Source organism: Eubalaena glacialis, chromosome 13 (assembly GCF_028564815.1).
Source record: "Eubalaena glacialis isolate mEubGla1 chromosome 13, mEubGla1.1.hap2.+ XY, whole genome shotgun sequence".
Lineage (NCBI taxonomy): Eukaryota > Metazoa > Chordata > Mammalia > Artiodactyla > Balaenidae > Eubalaena > Eubalaena glacialis.
In genome coordinates, this window is record NC_083728.1 from 81,540,310 (window position 1) to 81,567,854 (window position 27,545).

Consider the following 27,545-nt stretch of genomic DNA (forward strand, 5'->3'; position numbering starts at 1 on the left):
GCCGGGACCTGGAGTCTGGCTGCAGGGCCCAGGGATCCCAGAGCTGGTGTCAGATCGCTGAGGGGGAGCGGGGGTGGTTCCTGACACCGATGGGTACCGGGTGTCCTGAAGCTTGTGTTAGTCTGCCAGTGGGCAGAGCCAGGGCCCAGCTGGTCCCAGGGCAGGGTCTAGCCTACTGTGGGCAGCTTTGGTCCACAGGCAGTGGGATTATGATTTTCTTGCATCTGGTATCTGCCCACTGGTGGATGAGGCTGGTCTAGAGGCTAGAGCCAGCTTCCCGGAGGGCAGGGCCAGTGCTTGCCCACTGGTGTCTGGAACTGGGTCTTGGCCCACTGGTGGGCAGGGCTGCCTCTAGATGCATATCTAGAGGCAGCTGGGGGCTCAGGAAGTCTTTAGGCAGCTATCTGCTGATGGGTGGGGCTGTGTCTTGGCCCATTTAGATGTTTGGCCCAAGGCTCCCACCACTGACACCTGCAGGCTGTTGGGCGGGGGAGGTCTTGGTGCTAATGAGCTAGAGGGCGGGCCCCATCATGAGACCTGCCCACATCATCCTCTGCACGAGCTCCCGAACATGGCTGCCACCACTGTCTGTGCCCATGCCTCTCCAGGAGACTCTCCAGGACCAGCAGGTAGGTCTGACTCAGGCTCCTGTCAAGTTACTACTTCTGCCTCTGGTCCCGGCGCATGTGAGACTTTGTATGCGCCCTTTAAGAGTGAGTTTCTATTTCCCCCAGTCCCATGGGGCTCCCAAAATTAAGCCCCAGTGACCTACGAAGCCAAGTGCTCCGGGGGCTCGTCTTCCCAGTGCCGGACCCGCAGGCTGGAGAGCCCAAGGTGGGACTCAGAACTCTTGCTCCTTTGGGGGAAGCTCTGCGCTATAATTATTCTCCAGTTTGTGGGTCACCCAACGGGAGGTGGGCATGGGTATGGGACTTGATTATATCATGATTCCACCCCTCCTACCGGTGTCTTTATGTCTTTAGTTGTAGAAGATCTTTTCTGGTAGATTTCGGTCTTTTTCATTGATGGTTGTTCTGCAGATAGTTGTGGTTTTGGTGTGCTCGTGAGAGGAGGTGATTAATTAGAGAAAAACCAAAGAATAACAGCAAGATGCAACTTCCTTCAAAGTCCAAGGTTTACCAGGATGCTATAGTCCCTAGGAGTTTCCTACGCTGTAATACACACTTCAAGCAATGTAAAGAAACGATTAAGTATGTGGGAAGATTCAATTTCAAAAGTTTAAAATCTAATCTAAGTGGCTTCTCAAAAAGCTACAAATACATAACAATCTATATTCTTCCTACAATACATCATATCAGCAGTACCCAAGTCCGTGCAGTTTTTCTCCTGAAGCTGATAATGAGGGGCATTTGTATTTACATTCTGAGAAAGTGATTGGTTGAGTACCAGCCTCCAGCGTGGAGCAGAGCAAGTTGTACTTTTCTTTAAACCCTTTTAAAAAATGGTGAAATATAACACACCTACAGAAATGGTTACAAATCAAAAAAGGGCAGCTCAAGGAACCAACAGCAAGCAGCCCCGGTGTAACAAATACCCTAATCAAGAACTAGAACTTCAGCACCCAGGGGCCCTCTTTGCATCCCTGCCATCTATATCCTCCTCCCCCACCCCCATTTTTATGTCAAAGATAAAGCCAGACACTAGTTAAAGTGCTAAGGACAGATTTTAGTTAGTAATATATACTATTGGAAGAGGGCCCAACTTGAATTTAACTTTGATTTGTACAGAGGTGACTGGGTGTCTTAAAGCAAGGATGAGTGAGTAGAAAGAGGGGAAAATTGGGGCTCAGTAGAATCAGGTGAGTGAAACATTACAAAGGATTTGTTAGTACCAATGCTGATTAGGGCAGTCTGTTCACTGGCAATTATCCTTAGGATTCTTGCCTCCCAGGACACTGGGAGACAGGGCTCCTGCCCTTCCTGATGATTACATTTTAAAGGAATGGCTTTCAGGTGCTTAAGAAAGTCAGCCCTGAGCTGTAGGAGATACATATACATCTCAAAGGGACAGAGGAAGGATTTTTAGCCCCTGCTCTAAGAACAGGTGGCCAGGGGTCTATATTCAGGGGCTGGCTAGAACAAACAGTAAATCCTCTTGGTAGCCTTGCACTTTCTCAGGCAGGCACTTTAAGGGGACTTAGGTCACCCTAGGGATGGGCCCTTTGCTGCTAGAAATTGTGTTAGTATTATTTAAGCCTTTGAATGTGAGGGGACGCGGTGAGAGTCTGTACTTGTTACAAGCCAAGGTTGAGACCTAGTCGAAAAGACGCTCTGAGGAGCATGGCCAAAACGGCAATCTTTGTCGATGGTAAGGACTTCCTTGTTTTTTCTTACAGTTTTCCCACCTAACCACACATCCCTAACTGTGTCATTTCCCTTTTTCCTGCATCTATTGAGATGATAATATGGTTTTTATTCTTCAGTTTGTTAATGTGGTGTATCACATTGATTGACTTAACATATATTGAAGAATCCTTGCATCCCTGGGATAAATCCCACTTGATCATGGTGTGTGATCCTTTTAATGTGTTGTTGGACTCGGTTTGCTAGTATTTTGTTGAGGATGTTTGCGTCAATGTTCATTAGTGATACTGGCCTGTAGTTTTCTTTTTTGTGATATCTTTGTCTGGTTTTGGTGTCAGGGTAATAGTGGCCTCGTAGAATGAGCTTGGGCGTGTTCCTTCCTCTGCAATTTTTTGGAATAGTTTGAGAAGGATGGGTGTTAGCTCTTCTCTAAATGTTTGATAGACTTCGTCTGTGAAGCCATCTGGCCTTTTTCCTATTTGTTTGACTTCATATACTATGTGTTCTTTGTGCCCGCATCGCATCTTTCAGCATTACGATTATGAGGTCCAGTTGGGTGATGGATTGTAGAGCTGGTTCATCCATTTCTGTTGCTGTTGAGTGTTCCACTGAATCAGTGTATCACAACTGACTCATCCATAGACTTGGGTTGTCTCATCTTAGGATTATTACAGATGAGGCTGCTGTAAATATCTTTTGGCCCATGTGTCCATTTCGTTTAAGTCTGTACCTAAAAGTGGAGGAATTACTATGTCATAGGGTCATGGGAGATACACAGCCTTATGTTTAACTTCAGTTCAAACAGACAGTGTTGCAAAAGCTTAAACTCCCACCAACAATATAGGAGAGCTCTAACCATTCAGATGGTTTGAATGTCAAACCATTCAAATTTGTGTGTTTGCTTTTCCCTAGTGATGTGGGCATCTAGTGTTACTGAATAGTGGTTTTAATTTGCACTCTCCTGATGGTTAATGAGGTTAACATCTTATCAAATGCTTATTTGCCATTTGGATATCTTATTTTGTAAAGTGATTGTTTATATGCTATATGCATTTTCCTGTTGATTATTTTCTTATTAATGTGTAAGAATTCATATATAGTTTAATTACAAATTCTCTATTAGTAACATACTGTATGAGTAATGCTTTCAAGAACATTCTTATTCGTGTCTTTTAGCACACATAAGGATGCATTCATATAGGTTGGAATTTTTAGGAGTGAAGTTTTTTGGTCACGGGCCCTGTGTATCTTTAAATTTAATATATTAAAAAAAAAACTATTTTCCAAAGTGGTTTTAACAATTTACACTAACACAAGTAGTATATGAGAATTCCCCTTGCTTAACATCTTTGTCAACAAATGTGTTATCATCAGACTTTTAAATGTTAGCCAGGCTGGTAGGTGTGTAGTGGTATAACTTTGTGGCTTGATTGGCATTTTCATGGTTATTAATGACATTTAATACCTTTTCATATGATTATTGGATGTTTATGCTCTTTTTTGAAGAACTTGTTCAAGGCCCGCATCCATTTTTATTTTCTGTTCGCTGTCTTTTTCTTATTGATTCATAGAAGTTATTTATATATTCTTTCACAAGCCCTTTTGTTGGTTATATGTATGGCAAATTTCTTCTGCTCTGTTGATGGTCTTTTTGTTCTCTTAATGGTGCTTTTTCTTGAACAAAGTTTTTGTTTTTAATGTTTAATCTCTTTTATGTTAGTGATTTTTATGGCGCTGCTTAAGAAACCTTTCCATACTCCAGAGTTATACAGTATTCAATTGTATTATTTTCTAGAAGTTTTTTTTTAATTTTTTTGCCTCTCACATTTAATTTTATGATCAACCTGGAAATGAATTTTATGTAAGACCCTGTTATGGCTCTGATATCCCACTCTGGCCATCCCAGTACGGACACCCTCCTCACCCCACTCTGGACCATCATGTCTCCTACCATGGACATCTCTATTGCTGTGTTCTATCTAACAGCCTCAGGACTGAATTGTTTAGGAAAGCAAAAAAGGGAAAGGGCAAAAGAATTAGGAAGGGGAGGAAAGAGAAAGGAAAAGAAGAGAAGGGAAGGGGAAGGAAAGGAAAGGAGAGGGGGAAAGAAAAAGCATCTTGAATTTTAAACTGATCTTCTTAGTACTCTTACAATATGGGCTTAATATGACATTTGAAATATAAAATGGTAACTACACTATACAATTTAAATGAATTCCAACCATAGGAAATTGTTTCATTTTAAAAATATAACCAAGAATTAGACAGTAGAGAGAGCAGTGAAACACATGATAACAGTGAACAAATAAATAAGATGATTTTTCAGTAGTGGCGATTCATTCTTTTGCATTTGAGAACCAGGAAGAAATTGTCTTTTTTTATGTTTCAAACATTCAGCAAATCCATTCATGGTTTGGTAAATCTATCTTAGTTTCCCATTATCTTGAGTTGCTAAAATAAGTGAGTCTGAAGAATCACAAATCGTTTCTGGTTTGAGGTAGCCAATAATGGTGTCATGTGGGAAATTACCTTGATGAAATGGTACTCAAGTGCATTACCTGGCAGCATCTCCTGGAGGTCACAGAACAGAAAGCCCCAGAGACCAGAATAAGATGCTTAAAACACATAGAAAGAAGCCAGGAAGAAGAGATGGAGACGGACTAGAAGTATACAACCTGAAATCTGGTTTCATTCATATGTTTTCTCCCCTTCTCTCTCTGTCTCTCTCTCTCTCCTGCATCAACCTTCCTGGTACATGATGTGGTTACAATGACCACAGTTCAGTTCATACAAGGAAGCAAAGGGATGGAGTCACCTGGGGTCACTAAAGCACATTTGCTCTATGAGACAGGATCAGGGACAGGTATGCCTACCTACAGCTGAGGAGCCAATTAGGGTGATGAACACCTGTGAATTTTATCTGCATTTCTTGGGCAGAGATGTGGCCCAGAAATGGGAGGTACCAATGAATAATCAATTTGGGGATAACATAGCTGTCATACTAGTGGCGGCATGATATGTACTTACTCCCATCCCTTTCTACCCATAAGTAACATTCTTGAGTGTTCCATCATTTTTTTTCAGAGGAAATGTCTTTCAGGTTACCTGCTTAATTGCTCTCTAAACTTAAATTCCTTAGGAATTCTGGTTATATATCACAAGCTAATGGATTGCTCATTATGTATACTTAATATATCTCATTTCCTCTGTAGAATTAAATACTCTCTAACACCACAAAAAAAGTGGCCACACTGAGGATTTCCTCTGTAGAACCCTCTTTATGTATTACGTATAATGAGTTTCCATGGACTTTCTAGTACTACTGTAGTGTACGTTCCTTCCTAGGCTCACTACCATCTTATGAACAACTTGGTTACCTACATCAGCTCAACCATAGTAATGACCAGTAAGTACGTGAGCTGGAAGATTATCCCGGCTTTTCTGGAAAGGTAACTGTGGGGAAGCCCACGTGCCTAGAGCCACAGCCAAAGCCCCGCTCCATCTGACTGAGACAAAAGCACAGAATGTGCCTCGTGGTCTAGGCACAGGCAGCAGCCCAATCCCAACAGCCCAATCCCAACAAAGCTTCCTTTGAGGCAGAGGGCTGGATCCCCAAACCACCAGGGGAGACAGGCAACTAATTAAGCTGAGTGCACACGCACTGGGCCAGGTGTCAGAACCCTCACTACTGACCCAACAAAAGCTGTTGGGACATTGGTCTCATCATTTCCACTGAGCATTTTCATTGGTCAATTTTGAATGTTCAACCAACCTTGCATTCCCGGAATAACACAGTCTCATGATGCTATTGCATCCTTTTTTGTATATATTCATGGGTTCAGTTTGTTAACGTTCTGGGTAGGATTTCTGCATCTGTGATCATGAGTAAAATGAGGCTGTAATTTTTCCTTACCCCAAATCCTTGTCAGATTTATTTAACAGGGGAATTGATATATAACTTACATACCATAAAATTTACCCTTTTTAGGTGTGCAGTCCAGTGATTTTTAGTAAGCTTATACAGTTGTTCAACCATCACCACCATACCGTTTCAGAACATTTTTATTACCCCAGAAAGTTCCGTTATGTCCATTAGCAGTCAGTATTTACTCCCACTCCCAGCCCCAGATAATCACTAGGGTGGTCGGCTTCCTGTGTCTAGAGACTAGACTTTCCTATGATTTCACATAAATACAGGTTTACAAAGCATGTAGTTTTTTCGTGTCTGGCTTCTTTCCTTGGCATAACACTTTTGAGGTCCAATCATGTTGTAACATGTATTAATAGTTCCTTTTTACTGCTGAATAACATTCAAGTACATGAAAACTTTACATTTCGTTCATCTATTCACCAGTTGATGCATGTCTGAGTTTCCAGTTTGATGATATTATAGATAATGCTGCTATGAACATGCACTTACATGTCTTCACATGGAAATATATTTTCATTTCTCTTCATATATCACCAAAAGTGAGATTATTGGGTCATATCATAAGCACAGGCTGAACTATTTAAGAAACGGCGAAATTGTTTTCCAAAGTAACTGTGCCATTTTACATTCCTTCTAGCAATATATGAGGTTTCCAGTTTCTCTACATGCTCACCAGAACTTGGCAATGTCAATATTTTTGATTATAGTCATTCTAGTGCGTGTGAAGTGGTATCACATTGTGGTTTTTGATTTGCATTTCCCTAATGACTAAAGACATTGAGCATCTTTTCATGTGCTTAATAGCCATTTGTATATATATATTCTCTGGTAAAATGTCTATTCCATATCTTTTGGCTATTTTAAAATTGGATTATCTTATTTTTAAGTTTTGAGAGTTCTTTATGTATTCTGGATTCAGGTCCTTTATCAGGTGTACGACTCGCAAATATTTTCTCTCAGTCAGTCAGTGGCTAATCTTTTATTTTCTTAAGGATATCTTATGATGAGCAAAAGTCTTTAATTTTAAAGAAGTTCAATTTATTAATTCTTTTCTTAAAAATTGTGTTTCGAGGATTATATCTAAGAAACCTTTACTTAACTCAAGGTTAAAAAGATTTCTCTTAGATTTTCATCAAGAAGTTTTATAATTTTAGCTCTTACATTTAGGTCTATGATCCATTTTGATTTAATTTTTGTATGTGGTTTGAAACAAAGGTCTAAGTTCCTTTTCTAAAATATGGATATCCAATTTTTTCAGCACCATTTATTGAAAATACTATCTTTTCCCCATTGAACTGCCTTGAAACCTTTGCCAAAAATCAATTGACCATAAATGTAAGGATTTATTTCTGGACGTTCTATTCAGTTCCATTAATATATGTGTCTATACTTATGCTAACACCACACTTTCTTTGATTATAAAAAGTTTTGAGATCAGCTACTGGAAGCCCCCAAACTTTGTTCTTCTTGTTCAAAATTGTTTTGGCTATTTTAAGTTTTTTAAAATTTCCATGTAAATTTTAGTATTAGCTTATTAGTTTCTCCCCAGAAAAAGTCCTGCTTGCATTTGATAGGGATTGCATTGAATTTATTGCACAACTTGGGAGAACTGTCATCTTAACAATATTGAGTATCCAATGCATGAACATGGACTGTCTCTTTATTCAGATCTTTAATTTCTCTCACTATGATGTATCTAGATGTGAATCTCTTTGTATTTATAATAATTAGAGTTCATTGAGCTTCTTGGATGTGTTGATTAATGTTTTTCATGAAATTTGAGAAAGTTTCATCCATTATTTCTTTGAGTGTTTTTTCTGTCCCTTTCCCTCTTTTATCTGCTCCTGGAACTCCATATTGGTGTATTCGATGGTTTCCCACAGGTCTCTGAGCCACTGTTCACTTTTCTTCACAGTTTTTTTCTTTCTGTTCTTCAGATTAGATCATTTCTATTTGTCTGTCTTCAAGTTCACTGATTCTGTCTTCTGCCAGCTCATATCATATTTGCTTTTCAACTCCTCTAATGAATTTTTTCATTTCAGGACTATTCAATTCCAGAGTTTTCATTTTCTTCTTATTTATTTACATTTTATGTTTTATTTATTTTGTCTTTTTATTGATATTTTCTTTGAGAAATTGTCATTACACTTTAATTACTAAACATGGTTTCCTTTCACTCTTTGAGCGTATTTATAAATTCTTTCAAGTCTCTGCTGTTAATACCAGCAACTGAACATAGCAGAGACAGTTTCTATTGACTCCTTTGTTTACTGGGTATGGGTCACACATTCTTGTTTCTTTGCATGTCTCACAGTTTTTATGTTGTTGTTGAAAACTAAATATTTTAGGTAATATATTGTAGCAAGTCTGAATTCTGATTCTCTCCTTCTGGGATAATTATTGTTGCTGATTTTGTTTGTTTGCTCAGTGACCTGCCTATATTAATTCTTTAGACTCTGTCTCCCCCACAGTGTGTAGCTACTAGTGTGTTTGCTCAGTTTTTAATGTCTTTTATTTGTTTATTTGTATTTATGTTTAAGCCTGCCTTCTTAAGGTTTGACCCTGAGTCAGCATAGCTTAGTGATCAGCCAATGGTTGGTCAAAGGTTGGCCTTAAATACCTTTAGCCTGTAAATCTTCTACTCTTTACCAATCTGTTTGTAGTTTGGGAAACACATTCAGAGTTCAGACTGTTTAAAAGTCAGCTCCAGCCAGGGCCAGTTCCATGAGTGTGTGACCTGTGTAGTCACATGGGATCCCTTGCTTAGAAGGGTCTTATCTTTTGTTTAATGCTGTGTTATTGCCGTCTTGAAATTCATTATAATTTTTTTAACAAGGACTCCTGCATTTTCACTTTGCAACAGGCTCTGCAAATTATAGGTCCTGGTCCTAGTTTATACTTTCTACTGGGCCTTCTATACATGTAAAGGAGATCATTAGTGTCCTCTCCAGTCTCTCCTGAATTTCTGAGCAACCTTGAGCAAGCATACAAATTTCAATACAAATTACCAGGAAGTTCATCAAAGCCCATTATGTCTATCTCATTCCCTGGATCTCTTAAATTTCTGGCTAATGTGCCTGATCTGTTGCTCACTGCAATAATAGGCTAGTTAAGACATTAGCTTTTTCTGATGGTTTTGCTATCAAGATCACTATAGTTTTCAACAATGCCCTGAATATGGATTTTTCTGCATTTAGCAACAAATCAAGTCAGTCCCTTTCAACAGTAAAGCTGAAGGATTTCTTTACCTGCCTCAGCAGAGCTGGGGAGGGAAGCATGGCAAATAGAAGCAGCTCCAGGCTAAAATACCATAGATTCCCACTGTTCTCATCCGAAGTCCAGTCGTTTTTCTCAAATAAAATGCTGCTCAGTTTTTTGTATGCCTTTGGCCAATTTCCAGAGTCCTATAGTTGTTGTTGTCTTTTTTTTTGAATTATAATTGTTTATTGGCAAGGACCACTTTTGTGTTTGTTTGGCTCAGCAAGTACTGTACTTCAGAGGATATATATATATATATATATATATATATACACACACACATACACACACACACATATATATGTGTATATATACATATAAATTGTTCACCATACTTAAAGATGATATCACTAACATGCCACTAGTATTTGAGCACTTAAAATTATTTTTCCAGTCGTGATGATGACATGATCTAAACCATTCCTTTCCATATTTCTTCCTTATGGTGAAAATTACTACATCAGTCAGAACCTTTTTGGTTGCAAAATATAGAAATCCAACTTGAACTAGTTTTGGCAGGAAATCTAGGCTTAAGAATCAAAAGAAGGAATTTTGACAAGGCAAGGAGCCTATAGTAGTTATTCTTAACAGTTGTGCCCAGTTTTAGAGCTGCTTCTGGGGAGAGGATTTGCTGATTCTTTTCACTCCCCCAATTAGGAAGTCCTGTTCCCCGCCTGCCACCCCCCATTCTTCCTTCCAAATGTTGTATTTTTAAGTTCCAGGATGGCATTTTGTTCTTGATATAGATTCTATTTATTTGTTGAAATTCTCTCTCTTTTCGTCCATTTTTGTCTAGATTTTCTTTTATTAAAAAAAATATCTATAATGATGATTTTTAAGGTCCTCTGCTAATTCTAAAACATGGGTTTTCTGTAGGTCTGTTTCAGTAGAATGTTATTTCTCTTGAGTATGAATCATATTTTACTGTTTCCTTGCAAATCACTTAATTCTTTATTGTCTGACAGATATTGTGTATAATAGAGCCATAGAGACTGAGACCAATGCTATTTTCCCCAGACAAAACGTGCTGTTTTCTCTGTCAAGGAACTGAGCTGCATTGGGGCTGTGTTTCAGGTTAAGTTAGTTTTAGTTATCCTTTGCTTTCAAATATATTGATGGCGATAACTGTCTTATGTTTATTTCAGGGTCCCCCCTCCAGAGATTATCCTTCCCAAGAACCAGAAGGTTATAGGGACCCTTTCTCTGCCTTTCTGGCAAGCCCTAGTCTTAATCACAACCCTTGTACACTCTATGAGGACAAGAGAAGCCACTGTAATTTTTAATGACCTTGTGGATTGTCATGAAGAAGTGGAAGATGGTTTTTCCCACCTGCCAGTTTTCCATCACATGACCTTTACTGAGTTATCTGCCTATGCTAAGCCTGAACCTCTGCTTATGCCCAAATTTGGCAAATTCCTTTAGGAAGGAAGCTTGCTGATCTCTGCTCACCTAAGAAGGGCTCTCTCCTCCCTGGAATTTATTCCTTTAAATTTATTTGCACCCACAGCTCTCTGGTATCTTTAAAATGTGAAGTTTCCCTTTATCCAGTTATTTCCTCGTCATTATGACAAGAGCAATAATCTGCCGTGACCTTCTATATCCAAACTATAGGGAACTCAATCAATTTAGAAGTACTGTTTTTTTTTTTTTGCTCTATTTTGTTTAAATTTGAGTATCTGTTTTGGCTTTATATATATAGCTTAAGAGCTATAAACATAAGGAATATATATGTCTTGTTTAGTGTTTGTATATGTTTCAGTAACAAAAAATAATTTGAGTCAATGCTTGAGGTACGTGAAAGGTTTTTTTTGTTGTTGTTGTTTTTACCTCCCTTTCAAGGAGATTCTTTACTTAAAATTGAAAAATGCTATGCTACATTAAGCTGTCTCTCTATTTACTACTTAAACCTGTCACAAAAATTATTTCTAGGCCGTTTTATAATACCATTGGTGCTGATGCCATGGCAGGTTATACTACATCTGACTGAGAGCTAAATTCAGATAGCTGGAAAATCAAACCGCCAAGCCCAGACAAAGACCTCTCAGTATATTTCTAGAAGGTAATTCTTCATGAATTTCAGAAATGTGTAACTCAAAGGTGTTTATAGCAGTTGGTGGCAAGAAAGAAATTCTAGGAAGCTGACAGTCTTTCTATCAGCAGCTGTGTGGGCCTTTAGGTGGAGATTCTTTTAGCTCTAAGAAGTTTGGGTCATTCCCCAGAGCCCTATATTTTAGAAACTTCCCACCACCTACCATCAGAGGTACACAAAGGGAGGGAGAGGATTTAGTCCGATGGGGCAAAAACACACTAATTCTTATATACGTACCATTAATCTACAAATTCTCACTCTGTTTACAACCTCAAGCAGTTGCCTTTTTAAAAGTTGCTTTTTGACATTTATTTTAACAAATGTTACTTGATGTGTTTCATGTTAGGCCGATGTGGAGAGAAGCACACAGAAGGCTTTGCCTAGCTTAGCCTTCTCAAGATGGCCCTGGATCTTACACACATAAGGATGTAGGTCCCAGAGCTACATCCCCTCCACTTCCCTCGCTTTAGATCTTTTTGGTTTTTATCCAGTTCTCTCACTCTAGCCATTGCCTTTCCCCTAGATTCAGAGGTACCAATTCCCACAGCTCTTCAGGATTTTGCAGGATATATCAGAATGGTTTGCAGCTCTGCCCACCAGTGGCTTAGGATGTAGCTTTATTGGATTTCCTAAGTCAGTTACCAAACATATGCTTCCATGCATCTCCCCAGAATTTTTTGCTATCTTCTCATCTCTTGTTTTCCCCATACATTTGTGTTTACATATTTGTTTTCAAATCTCTTTTCTATAGTCTCAGCGGGATTTAGGAAGGAAGTGAAAATAAGTGTACATATTCAATCCACATTTTAACGTAGGAGTCTTCAAGAGCTCTGTACAACTTGGTTTTCCCAGACCGCATCACAATGAAGTTTATTTGTGGTTCTAAAGTGGGTCTTGTTCAGTATTTCTTAAATGCTCTCCACAGATAATGCTCTTCAGTGGGGGAGCCAGAGCATCAATGCCCCCCCCTTTCTGATCACTATAAAGTTAAAGCCCTCTCAAATGGAAACACTCAACCTTTCAGTGGAAGAATGTTTAGATAAAAGCACTTAGACAGGCATAGGATTGCATTCCCAGGATTTGGCATCTTGAGCCGAGGCTACAATTCTGTAGTAAACAATAAGGTCTGACACTGATTGGAAGTGCTGGTCTTACAAGAAGACAGTTCCCATGCCGTTCTAGGGATCGGATTCGATTCAAATGTGGAAAACCATTTTTATGAGGAATAGCTTGGTGCCAGTTGAGTTACGATTTAATAGTTTTTCCCTCAAGCTTTTAATAATATGGTCCAGAAATTTGGATGGCAAGACTTCCTTCCTATAATATAATTAGAAAAAATGCAATATATATGTAATATACACATATACAATATTTATGTGTATATATAAATGCAGACAATGGCATATATACCTCTAGGGAAGCATAGCTTAATAAGAGAGAGTTATTGTAGGGCTCAGATACCAGAGCTGTGCAAAGACAACCCAGACAGGAAATGGAATTACATAGTCTTATTCTCCCTCGGAGAAAGGTAGAGAAGTGAAAAAAGAGTGTCAACTTGGGGACCAGCTACTCTCAGAAGCCGGCACAGACACTGACTAGTTTTGTGACCGTAGGTAAATTATTCAACCCCTGTGAAACCAGATGTCTTCCTGTCTAAACTGAGGATAATGATACCTACCTTGTAAAGTGTGCATCAGGATTAGAATAATATCTGGAACATACTTAAGTATTTTGCACAATAAACTCATGTGATAAAATATGCATATGTTAGTTCCCAACTTGCCAGTTCCTCTACTAGAAAAGAAAGACAAATGCTGTGCCCAGGAGAGACAGAAGGGTCTCTGCTGCTGTCCCTGTGTGTGTGCTTGTTCAGGGCACAGGGAGGCCAGATGCAGCTGCCAGGGCTTATACCTGGGCCAGGTCACTCGCCAACACGGGTGTCACCCTGCATTCCTGCTTGCCAGGAGCCATGTCCCAAGTGCAGACCCCAGCGAGCTACCCCCCTCAGGGGGTATTTTAGCCAAAACAAGCCCACGCTAAGAATATCCAGATCCCGTTTCATTCCGTCACTTTCTTTGCTCCCCTGGCAGCCGTGCTGCATCGGCAGAGCCAGTGCCAGGAACTCGGAATGCTATCCTGGGCTTTTGCCAGGTCTTCCCAGCCCTCCCTGCCTCTGTTCACTTGAGTCACTTTTTTTTTTAATATTAGAGCATCATTGTTTGCCTCTTTGTGCTGGCTGGTCCACTGGGAAGGGCTCCCTTCGCTCTCTGAGCAAAGAAAGCCATTCTTCCTTCCTCGAAGGTCTGACCATTTGGTCACTCCCTCCCTTCCTCACTCTCATTCATTCCACAAATATCCATTACCCACTCACTCCATGTCAGGTATTGTGTAGACGGTACAGATACATTGGTGAGTAAGGGATACAGGATTCCCACCCGGTGAGTCATTTTTCAGCCTGCCTTTGCCTTCCTGTGCCTCTCTAGCTTTTTAAATTGTGTTTGAGTGTGTGTGTTACTACATTTCTTAACCACGACTTGAATTCAGATTTTGTGGATGGATGGATGGATGGATTCCTTTTCATTTCCAAGTCCTCAAAATTCAGTTTCTATTTTACACCTGAAGCAGATCTCAAATCAGAGTTCATAGCATACAGTGAAAAAAATAGATCCACATATGTGAGTTATGTGATTGTGACTATGTGATGTTACTTTGAAAGTTCCCAATGAATGTAAGGAGTATCCATTTTTTTAAAATTTAAATATAAATTAATTAAAACTGAATAAAAATTAAAATTCAGTTCCTCGGTCACCCTAGCCACATTTCAAGGGCCCAATAGCTACATGGGGCCAGTAGCCACCATATTGTACAGTGGGGCTCTGGAGTTAACCTCTAGCTGAAAGAAAACAGAAGATATAGTCAGTTGACACCATAAGGAAGTAATCTGACAATTTCAGAGTGCAGTGCATGCTGTCAGACAGACAGGCTCTGGGGGCTCTTTGAAGAGCACAAGCTCTTCAAAAAAGTCAATGTCTTGGGGCTTCCCTGGTGGCGCAGTGGTTAAGAATCCGCCTGCCAATGCAGGGGACATGGGTTCGAGTCCTGGTCCGGGAAGATTCCACATGCCGCGGAGCAACTAAGCCCGTGCACCACAACTACTGAGCCCGCGCTCTAGAGCCCGCAAGCCACAGCTACTGAGCCTGCGTACCGCAACTACTGAAGCCCGCGTGCCTAGAGCCCGTGCTCTGCAACAAGAGAAGCCACCGCAATGAGAAGCCCGCGTACCTCAACGAAGAGCAGACCCCGCTCGCTGCAACTAGAGAAAGCCCGTGCGCAGTAACGAAGACCCAATGCAGCCAAAAATAAAAATAAATAAATTTATTTTTTAAAAAAATCAACGTCATGAAAAAGTAAGAGGCAGGGTGAGTGGAAGAGACTAAACAGACATAACCAAATGCAATGCTTGGCACTAGATTTGATCCTGAACCAGGGGGAAAAAAATAAAATTGACATAAAAGACATCTTTAGGACAGTTGGACAAATTGAGGCTGTATATAAGATGATGTTATAGAATTATTAACTTTCTTGAGTGTGATGATGATATCGATAGTGTGCAGAGAAATGTCATTATTGTTAGGTTGCATGAGGAAGTATGCAGGGATGAAGAGCCGTGATGTCTGCAACTTATTTCAAATGGTTAAGGAAACAAAGTGCGTGTGTGCATGTGTGTGTAAAGAGAAAGAGATCGAGATAATGTGATGTGATGTTAACATTTGGTGAAACTTAGGTGTATGTGCTATTCTTTCCACTTCTCTGTAGATCCGAAATTTTTCAAAATACGACTCAACTACTCTCACGATGATTACATTTTAGAGAAGGGAGGCAGAATGCTGTGTAAATCCATGAACAAAATCATCTTAGATTATTATTACTAGTTTTCAGAAGTCATTAAAAGACATCGTGAGCATAGGGAGTGATGGTGGGATGGGGTGGGGACTGCTTTGTGTCAAGTGGTCAAAGCAGGCCTCTCAGAGAGGTGACGGCTTCTGGTTCAAGCCCTGAATGACAAGAAGGAAACAGCTAGGAGAAGCTTTAGGCACAGAGCCTTCTGGATGAAGGAAGAGTAGAGGCCTGGAGGAGGAAAGGAGCTTGCTGTTCAAGAAACTAAATGAGGCCACTGTGGCCAGAGCGCAGGAGAAAGGAGTGGAGAGGTTATTACTCCTAGATGAAAGCCTGGCAGGCTCCTATAGGACCTGGCAGAAGATGGTAAGGAAGTCGGGCTTTAAGTGCAGTGGGGAATCATTGGAGGGCTTTAGACAGAGAAAGAACAGGTTGATGGATGTCTTTTAGCATCATTCAGACAGCTGCATGGAGAATGACGAGAGAGGGCAAGAGAGAAAACAGGGAGATCCATTGGGAGCCTGTGCTCCCCAGAGCACGGGGAGATCAACGATGGTTTGCATCAGGAGGAGCAGTGGTGCCGAAGAGAAGTAAATGGACCAGTGGTGTGTTTTGGAGGGAGAGCAAAGGGACTTGCTTATGCAGAAAGTATGGAAGACAAGGAAAAGAAAGGAATCCAGGATGCCTTGTATGTTTTCCCCTAAGCCACAAGGAAGACAAGGGTTGGGCTTGGGAAGGAGTTGAGAATACTCTATCAGCCATACTAACTTGATATGCCTCTTAGACCTTCTTCTAAGTGGAGATGCAAAGCCAGCAGTCCACTCTGTGAGCAGAGACGTATATCTGGATATTGTCAACATACCAGTTGTATTTAAAGTTGAGATGCCAGAGGAGATCATAATTTACCAACCATCACCATGTTTATGAACAGACAGATTGTTTCTGATTTTTAAAATCATTATGAATAATGCTATGATAAACATCTTTTTAAATAAACACTTTTATATTTCAGATTATTTATTCAGGAAAGATTGTTGGGAAAGGAACTCCTCGTTTTTCCCCCAATGTATGGATATTTTTAAAATTGTAATTTGGGATAATTTTAGACTTACAGAGAAGTTGCAGAAATAATACAGAGCGTTCCTATAAGCCTTTCATCCAGCTTCCCCTAATGTTAATACCTTGTGTAACCAGAGGACAGTTATCAAAATTTAGAAACTGGAAGAATACTATTAACTAAATTATAGAGTCTATTCCAATTTCACCAGTTTCTCCACTAATGTGAAAACATTTTTTCTGGTCCTGGATCCAGTCCAGGGTTATACACTGTATCTAGTTATCATTTTCTGTTTCCTCCAATCTGTGACAGTTCCTCAGCCTTGCTTTGTCTTTCATGAACTTCAGGCTCTTGAAGAGCACTGGTCAGGTATTTTGTAGAATGTCCTTAAATGTGAGTTTGTCTGATGGTTTCTCATGGTTAGATTGAAGTTGTGCATTTGTGGCAAGAAAACTACAGAAATGATGTTGTGCCCTTCTCAGTTCATTAAATGAGCGGGTTCACGAGGGTGGTAAGTCATTTTTGGTGGTGTTAACTTTGATCATCACTTGGTTAAGGTGATGTCTGGTGTCTGCTGGTTTTCCCCACTGTAAAGTTACTATTTTTCCCTTTGTAATTAATAAGTATTCAGGTGAGAGGAGATTCTTTCAGTCTATGCAAATATCCTGTTTCTTATCAAAATTTTATTTATTTTTATTGTGGTAAAAAACATACAACATGAAAGCTACCATCTTAAACACTTTCAAGTGTGCAGTTCAGTAAAGTACATTCACATTGTTGTGAAACAGAACTCCAGAACTTTTTTTCCTTGCAAATCTGAAACTCTATACCCATCAAGTAACAACTCCCCTCTTCCTGCTTCCCCCAGCTCCTGGTAACCACATTCTACTCACTGTTTCTATGAATTTGACTATTTTAGATATTTCATGTAAGTGGAATCATACAGTACTTGTCTTGTGACTGGCTTATTTCACTTAGCATAAGGTCCTCAAGTTTCACCCATGTTGTAGCATGTGACAGGATTTCCTTCCTTTTTAAGACTGAATAATATTCTATTATTTGTATATACCACATTTTGTTTATACATTCATCTGTTGATGGACATTTGGATTGCTTCCACCTCTTGGCTATTGTGAATAATGCTGCTATGAACATGGGTGTGCACATATCTCTTCAAGACCCTGATTTCAATTTGTTGGGATCCATATACACAGAAGTGGATTGCAGGATCATGTGGTAGTTCTATTTTTAATTTTTTGAGGAACATCCCATACCGTTTTCCATAGCAGTCACACCATTTTGCAATCCCACCAACAGTGCACAAGGGTTCCAATTTCTCCACATTCTTGTCAACACTTGTTATTTTCCAGTTTTTTTGTTTGTTTTTTAATAATAGCCATCTGCGCTGTTGATCATTCGTATATCATCTTTGGAGAAATGTCTATTCAAGTCCTTTGCCCATTTTTTTAACTGGTTTATTTGATTTTTTGTTGTTGTTTTTTGTTGAGTTGTAGTGCTTTATATATTCTGAGTATTAACCCATTATCAGATATATGATTGACAAATATTTTCTCCCATTCTGTAGGTTGCCTTTTCATTCTATTGACTGTGTCCTTTGCACAAAAGTTTTTAAGTTTGATATAGTCCCATTTGTCTATTGTTGCTTTTGTTGCCTGTGATTTTGGTGTCATATCTAAGAAATCATTACCAAGTCCAATGTCATGAAGGTTTTCCTTTATGTTTTCCTTTAGAGTTTTATTGTTTTAAATCTTGCATTTAGGTCTTTAACTCATTTTTAGTTAACTTTTATACAGTGTATAAGATAAGGGCCCAACTTCATTCTTTTGCATCCAGTTTCCCCAACATCATATGTTGAAGAGACTGTTCTTTCCTTGTTGACTGGTCTTGATACTCTTATCAAAGATCATCTGACCACATACACAAGGATTTGTTACTAGACTCTCTATTCTATTCCATTGGTCTATATGTCTGTCTTTATGCCAGAACCACACTGTTTTGATTAGTGTCGCTTTGTAATGTTTTGAAATCAGGAAGTGTGGGTCCACCAAATTTATTCTTCTTTTTCAAAATGATTTTGGCTATTCTGGGTCCTTTGAGATTCCATATGAATTTTGGGATAAATTTTTCTATTTCTGGAAAAAAATGCCATTGAAGTTTTGATAGGGATTGCATTCAATCTGTAGATTGCTTTGGGTTGTAGGGACATCTCAACAATGTTAAGTCTTCCAATCCACGAACATGGATATCTTTCCATTTATTTGTGTCTTCTTTAATTTCTTTTAGCAGCGTTTTAATAGCTTTCAGTGTACAAGTCTTTTACCTCCTTGGTTAGATTTACTGCAAAGCATTTTATTCTTTTTTTTTTTAATTTTATTTATTATTTATTTTTGGTTGCATTGGGTCTTTGTTGCTGCGCATGGGCTTGCTCTAGTTGCAGCGAGCGGGGGCTACTCTTGGTTGCAGTGTGCGGGCTTCTCATTGCAGTGGCTTCTCTTGTTGCAGAGCACAGGCTCTAGGCGCATGGGCTTCAGAAGTTGCAGCACATGGGCTCAGCAGTTGCAGCGTGCGGGCTCTGGAGTACAGGCTCAATAGTTGTGGCGCACAGGCTTAGTTGCTCTGAGGCATATGGGATCTTCCCAGACCCGAGATCGAACCCATGTCCCCCGCATTGGCAGGCGGATTCTTAACCACTGCACCACCAGGGAAGTCCAGCATTTTATTCTTTTTTGATGCTATTATAAATTGAATTTTTAAAAAATTTCCTTTTCAGATTGTTCATTGTTAGTGTATGGAAATACAAATAATGTCCATTTTTTCCTACTAATTTTAGCATCGGTTGGTAGAACTTGCTTACAATTATTACTGTGGTGTTTGCCTAATAATTTTTTTAAAATTCTCTTCATTCCTTTTACATTTATGAATTGAAATTCTATAAAGAGGAGTTATCCCTTTACTCCTATTAATTTATTTATTCAATTATTTTTTTGTTTCAATATAGACTCAAGGTTTTTCTTTTTGTTGTTCCTTTGTTTCTTTGTTTTTCACTCTATGGGTTAAAATCCAACAATATAGTTATTTATTTTGCTGCTTCACTTGTTCGAGCTTTGGCTATTAGGGGCTCCTTCAGTGTCTTCTTTCTTTTTGAGTACTTCCTTAATTTCTGGCAACACAAGATGCTCCAAGTTCATCTTGCATTTTTCCCTGCCCCAGCTCTGGAATCATCCAATTCTTTGACAAGTCCTGGTTCCTTTCATTGGGTATTTAGAAATGAAAATCTGGTTGCTAAGTATCCTCATTGCTACTAGGTTGTCATTGTCTCTAGGCCTTCTCAGTGGACATAGCTAGACAGTCTGTGAAGCTATACTAATCCACACATACAAATACCTTTATGCTTATTTCTGCATTTTTCTGTCTGAGAACTATGAGTTCATACTGATACCTCTGACTGCAATCCCAAACCACAGGGTTAATTCTACCTTCCCCCTTTCCTTATTTGCAACTTCTTTCTCTGACAGTGAGAAGCCCTGCAGATACTATCTACAACATATTTATTTATTTATTCCATCCTAGTATACACATAAAGTGGTTTCAGAATTATTAGCCTACACCCATGAGAGGAACACACTTACCAATTTGAGCACAGTATGTTTACTGTTCTTTGGGTCTTTAGTCTTGCAATATCTAGTCAAAATCCTATTTTCCAAAGTTACTAAGGTTAATTCCTCTCTTCCCCACTATGTTCAGTGTAGTTAATCATTTGTAATGTAATTAGGTTCATTTGTTGCTATCTGTATTCTGTTTGGGGTCTCTCTACTTCCTGGCTGATTTTTAATCATTAATTTGGGGGTATGTGAAGCATTACAATGTTTCTAAAATTCAGAGCTATATAAAAGGTACGTATATCAGAAGGGTCATTTGCTCCCTGTCCCTAAGATTTCCTTCCTCTTTCCCCTTCTTTATACTTCTCCCTCCTCCATAGGTAACCGATTTGTTTACTTTTTGGTTTATCCTTCCCATATTTTTTATTTTTGCATAAATAAGCAAGGTGTGGATGTGTCTAAGGCTCCTTTCACATGCTGGCAAATGGCTTTCCAGAAAGGCTGCTTCCATGAACCCTCCCAGGAGGAGGACATAACAGTTCCTGTTTTACTGTAACCTAAGCAACAATGGAGAGTTTATCATTTCAATCTTGGAAATCCAGAGAGGCAAAATTAATTTCTTGTCCTAGTTGCATTTTCTGATTTCCTTCGAGGTTATAGATGTTTCAAATATTTCTTGGCTGACTGTATTTCCCCCTTTGTGAGCTCGCTGTTCTTGGCCCATTCCTCTACTGGAGACTTGCAGTTTTTTCTTACAGATTTTCTGTAGCCCTTTACACAATGAGGGTGTTAACTTTTTGTCCCATCACTGTTTGTACATTCCTTTAGAGCACCTTCAAATCCTCCTTAATGTGTCCCTAAAATGCTTTCCCCAAGGAGCTGCTAAGATTATCCTTTTCATCCAAAACAACCCAAATCTGACTTTCAAGGGGTGGGCAGCAAATGGTCACTGAATCCAATGACCCCTTGATAACCAGGGCAAGGAACATTTCTTCTGTCTTATCTGCACATAAAAAGTTTATGAAGCTTAGGAGTTTTGTTTGAAATGAATGAGGAACTTTAAGCTTTGTTTCACGTATACAGCTTATTTTCAACGACATACACTCTAACTCATCCTAAGATGTTACTTTTGAGAAGAATGTTTGAGTCTGCACTTGATTTAATATAAACTGTTTAGTTGCATATTGATTAGTTCTAATGAGCAGGAAGGACTTTTGTTTGATGTGAACAAGTGATTTTGAGCTTGGCATATAAACTGTTTAGTATCAACTAGAACTTGCTCTAAAGCCTCATGAGGAACTGGTTTTAAGAAGAATGATAGGGCTTCCCTGGTGACGCAGTGGTTAAGAACCTGCCTGCCAACGCAGGGAACACGGGTTCGAGCACTAGTCCGGGAAGATCCCACATGCCGCAGAGCAACTAAGCCTGTGTGCCACAACTACTGAGCCTGTGCTCTAGAGCCCACGTGCCACAACTACTGAAGCCTGCACACCTAGAGACTGTGCCCTGCAACGAGAGAAGCCACCGCAGTGAGAAGCCTGCACACTGCAACCAAAAGTAGCCCCTGCTCGCCGCAACTAGAGAAAGCCCACGCAAAGCAATGAAGACCCAATGAGGCCAAAAATAAATAAATAAAATAAAATTTTTAAAAAATTAAAAAGAAGAATGATAGATTCTGAGCTTCTTTGACACAAACTGCTTAGTTTTGTCTAAACTCACTCTAACTCCTATTTCATTTGCATTAAATGTGTCATTTCTTGCTTATTTCAGTCTGCTTAGTTTCACTTAGATTTGTTCTATGTCACCTTAGGAAGTTACCTTAGATATAAATGTGTGATTTTTTTTTAAATTAATTAATTAATTTATTTATGGCTGTGTTGGGTCTTCGTTTCTGTGCAAGGGCTCTCTCTAGTTGTGACAAGTGGGGGCCACTCTTCATCGCGGTGCGCGGGCCTCTCACTATCGCGGCCTCTCTTGTTGCGGAGCACAGGCTCCAGACGCGCAGGCTCAGTAGTTGTGGCTCACGGGCCCAGCTGTTCTGCGGCATGTGGGATCTTCCCAGACCAGGGCACGAACCCGTGTCCCCTGCACTGGCAGGCAGACTCTCAACCACCGCGCCACCAGGGAAGCCCTAAATGTGTGATTTTGACATTGGTTTCACTTAACCTGCTTAGATTCATCTTAATTTGCTCTAACTTGTACTAAGATGGTACTTTTGAGGTGAATGTGCATTTCTGAGCTTGTTTGCTCATATAAAGTTTATATAGCATTTACAGCGTTTATGAGAAGAGTGTGACACCTATTTATTTCACAAGTTTTGATGAACAAGTTTAGACAATGACAATTGCATCATGACTGCCCCCTGGCCGGCAGTGGCTGTAAGACACATCCCAATTTCACAGATGCTAAAATGTGAAGCAGAAATGTGTGACACTGCATTTAGTAAGCAGAACTACCAGTATTTGGTGATGGGGAGTAAAGGGATAAAATGAATCAAATATTTCTCGTAGATATTGATAGCTGGCTTGGACAGAGGCATGCACTTTATTGCTGTCTATTTTTCACCACTCTAATGAACCATGAATAACGGTCCTGAAAATAAAGCTTTATAGAATTCCTGGCCACTTCCTAAGGGTAAATTCCTAGAATTTGGTAGTAAAAAAAGTGTACTTCATTGCTGCTTCAGTCTTCATTTTTGCAGTGATGTTGAACTTGCTTTCATAAGTTCATAAGTCGTTAGTATTCCTCTTCTTGCAAATTACTTCTTAATGCTGCTGTTCAAACACTTTCTCACATGCAAAATACATTCATTTCACCTTACACAGGCCCCCAATCTTTAATTCATTCCAGCATTAACTCTAAAGTCTAAAGTCTAAAGTCTGAAGACTTATCTAAATATCATCACATTCAAGGAAACTTCCTTTCCACCTGTGAACCTGTGAAACCGAACAAATTATGTGCAATATAATTGTGGGACTGGATCGGCATCCACACTCTAAAAGGGTGAAATAGGAAAGAATGAAGGGGTCAAGCAAGTCCAAAACCTAGCGAGGCGAATTCCATCTTTAGGCTTATGAATGATCCTCTTTGGCCTGATAGCCCATCTTCCTGCCTTTATGATACATTCAGGTGGCAATCATGCCTCCTCAGCTCTGCAGGCAGAGGTCCTGGCTCCAAGGTTCTGGGCAGTCCCACCCTCCACCTAGTGGAGGCTGTCCAGCCAGTTGAAATTGAGGCAGAGACCTCACTCTGAAACCAAGGAGGCAGTCCTGATGATCTCTGAATTGCCTTTAAGGTCATTCTTTCTTTTTTTATGAAGAATCGTGCATGTTCATCGTTGAATATCTCAATGGTCTAGTTCTGTAGAATCCAAGAAGTAGGACAGCCTTCCTTCATTCCATCCCACTTTCTCTGTCCATGTTAGTTCAGACTGGCAGTGTCTTTGCTGGGATAGTACCATCTCTATTTATTTATTTATTTATTTTGCCTCTCCTGAGATAGCTGATTATATCCCTGAGTGCACCCATGATCTCTTTATCAAATGCTTGTTCCATCATACCATTAGTGTTCTCTACAGAACAAAGTTTTCTCATGTTTTGCAATATGTATAGGTTGAGACTTTCCCAAATCTTCAAGTTCTGGTTCCTTTTGGCTTAACAATCCCTTCTTCAATGCATCTCTCTCCTTTTGTATTTTCCTGTAAGGAATCAGGAAGAACAAAGCTGCTCCTTTTACTCTTTGCTTAGAATGATCTCCTCAGCTAAATCTCCAATTTCATCACTCACAAGTTCTACCTTCCACAAAACTCTAGAACATAGTTCAGCCAAGTTCTTTACCACTTTAAAGCAAGGATTGCCTTTCCTCCAGTTTCAATATCATGTTCTGCATTTCTATCAGTCCTCACCAGAATCACCATTAACATCTGTGATACTGTGATTTGTAATAAGAAATACATTATTTCGTCCTCATCCCTGTTCTTGGAACAGAGTTCCTAAAACCCTTGGAATGTCCTGAGTGATGAGAGCTATAAAGGTGTCTTTTTTATGTTAACTAGGTGACTTTTGGAAAGCTCTTAGGTAACCAAAGGATGGGGGCCAGCCAACAGAGAACCAACCATGTGATTAGAGGATTAGAACTTCAGTCCCATCCCTGGACATCGGGGAGGGAAGAGGGGCTGGAGATCTAGCTCAACTGCCAATGGCTAATGATTTAATCAATTATGCCCATGTAATGAAGCCTGCATAAAAACCCACAAGGATGGGGTTCAGAGAGCTTCCAGGTTGATAAACCAGAATGCATCTATATGCCACCATGCCAGGCCCCAGTCTCCATGAGGACAGAAGCTCCTTTGTTCAGGATCTCACCCTATGTATCTCTTCATCTGGCTGTTGATTAGTCTCCTTTAATATCTTTTATAATAAACTGGTAATCTAGTGCATGAACTGGTTTCCTGAATTCTGTGGTTGACTCCAGCAAATTAATCAAACCCAAGGAGGGGGTCATGGGAACCTCTGATTTACAGCCAGTTGGTTAGAAGCGCAGGTAAAAATCTAGACCTGTGATTGGTATCTGAATTGTGAGCAGTCTTGTGGAACTGAGCCCTTAACCTGTGAGATCTGATTCTATTTCCAGGTAGATAGTATCAGCATTGAGTTAAATTGTGGGACACCCTGCTGTGTCAGAGAATTGCTTGGTGTGGGTAAAAAAAACCCCACACATTGGAATGAGTGTCAGAATCATAACATCCATATTTCTAGCATGGACCTCAGAGCTCTTCTAGCCTCTACCCATTACCCAGATCCAAAGTGGCTTCCATGTGTTTAGCTATTTGTTACAGCAGCACTCCCACTTCTTTGTACTAAAATCTGTCTTAGCTCAGAAGACAGATCTGTCTGTTATTAAAATCTGTCTTAGCTCAGGCTGCCATAACAGAATACTCTGTACTAAGTGGCTGAAGCAAGAAATTTCTTTTTCATGGTTCTGAAGGCCGGAATTCTGAGATCAGGGTGCGTGCATGGTTGGGTTCTGGTGAAAACTGCCCTCCTGGCTTGCAGATGGCCACCTTCCTGCTGTGTCCTCACATGGCACAGAGAGAGAGAATGGGGCTGGGGAGGGGGCTGAGGGAGAGAGCTCACGGGCAAGCTCTCCTGGTGTCTCTTATGAGGGTACTAATCCCATCAGAGAGGCCCTACCCTCATGATCTTATCTAAATCTAATTATCTCCAAAGACCTCACCGCCATATTCCATCCCACTGGGGATTAGGGCTTCCATCATATGAATTTGGGGGGGAACACAATGCAGTCCATAGCACCTGCTATGATCATTTCAGTACAAGTTTTTACATGGGCATTTATACCTTGGGTATATACCTAGGGGTGGAATTACTTGGTCATATGCTAATTTTAGGTTTAGCTTTTTGAGGAACTGCCAACCTGTTTTTCATAGCAGCTGTACCATTTGACTTTCCCTCAAGCAATGTACAAGGATTCCATTTCCTCCACATCCTTGTCAACACTTGTTATTATCCGCGTCTCTTTTATTAGAGCCATCCTAATGGGTGTGAAGCGTATCTCATCGTGGTTTTGATTTGCCTGTCTCAAATGACTAATGAGGGACGTTGAGCACCTTTTCATGTGTTTATTGGCCACTTGAGTATCTTGTTTGGAGAAATGCCTATTCAAATCCTTTGTCCATGTGTAATTGTGTTATTTGCCTTTTTACTGTTGAGTTGTAAGAGTTCTTTATGTAATCTAGACACAAGTCCCTTATCAGATGTATGATCTGAGATGTTTTCCTTCAGCAGCATTTTTGTAGCATTTTGCTTTCAGCCTCCTTTTGTGATGTTCATAAGCCTCTCTTCAGTGACTGTTTTCAAACAGAGCAGTGATTTTAGCTTAGATATCCCACTCTCAGCCTGATTCTGGACCCAGGGTCCAGCAAGCCCATGGCTTCAGCTTGTTTTTCTGCTGTGTCCAATCCACGAAGACATTTATCTTGTACTTGAGCCCCAATCTATCTTTTAGTTTTCCCTTTTGTTTTTATCCATCATTGCTGAGTTTCTAGCACAGAACATCATTCAGCCGTGAACTCACAGCATCAAATTGCCCTGAAAGACCTCCATCAGTATTGTTTATAGTGTTTTTCTTTGTGTTACCTTTTTTTATAAAATGTGAAGTTAGATCTATTGATATTTTTATATGATTTCTTCCCTTGCTTTTATGCTTAGAAAAATCTCTCCCATCCAAAGAGAAGAGAAACATGGTCTTCCAATTTCTTCTTATGGTTTTTCTTCTTTATATTTAACTCTTTAGTCCATCCAGAATCTATCTATCTATCTATCTATTGTACAGGTAGGGATCCAAGTTCAAGTCCTTCCAAATTGTGTGTTATCTCAGCACTATCCAATGATTTTAAATGCCATTCCAATTATGTATCAAATTTCAATATTCATTTTGTGTCTGTTTCAGAGCCTTCTGTTTTTAACTCTATCCCATTATTTAATTTTTTCATTCCTGTACCAGAAGTGGGAAGCCTATCTTTAGTGTGTATGTTTCCTCTAAGCCTAACACAGGGATTGTTATGTTGTAGGTGATCAGCAAATGAATTTATAACTGAAGGTCAGAACAGTAGAAGGACACAGAGGGAAACTGTTGTAAGATGGTGAGGCATTGTTGGAATGGCAACATTAAAGAAGAAAAAGTAGTACCAGGCATAGCGCCTAGCACATAGTAGGTACTCAATAAAATATTTAATATGTGAAAAGAATCTTGAAGTGGTAAGTTCTCCATGAATGAACTTCCTCCAGCTGAGTTTTTCTCCTCCACTGTTGCTCCAGTCTACCTCAAAATTCCTAGCCAGACCAGTCCCTCACTTTGGACATGTGCTCTGCCCTGTCTGCCCTCCAACTGTTCCTCTCAGAAAGCCATGGCTCTATGCTGAGTCAGGCAAACAGGTAAAAATTGTTGGGACAACATGAGAAAATGGAAGTTATGATGATAACCTTTGTGAGTCTAGAATCTCAGGCCTTTCCTCCTGATATCTGGCCTATCAGTTAAGGCCCACTATAATCTGACTCTCAAAGCATTGCAGAAGAAAGGGAACTTGGACTTAAATTCGGAAGCCATGGGTTTCTGCCTCGCCTCTTGCATTAGCTCTGTGACTGTTGACCAGTTATGTAACTTCTCTGAGTCACAGTTTCTTCACCTATACAAAAGAGATAACAAGATCACTCAGAGGCCATCCCTCAGAGGAACGTTATAAGCATTAAACGAGATAACCCAGACGAAGAATTCTTTAATGAGTCAACTGCTTTATGTGCATGATTATAACCCCCTCTCTCTTACTTTACCTCATTTCCAACATGTAATT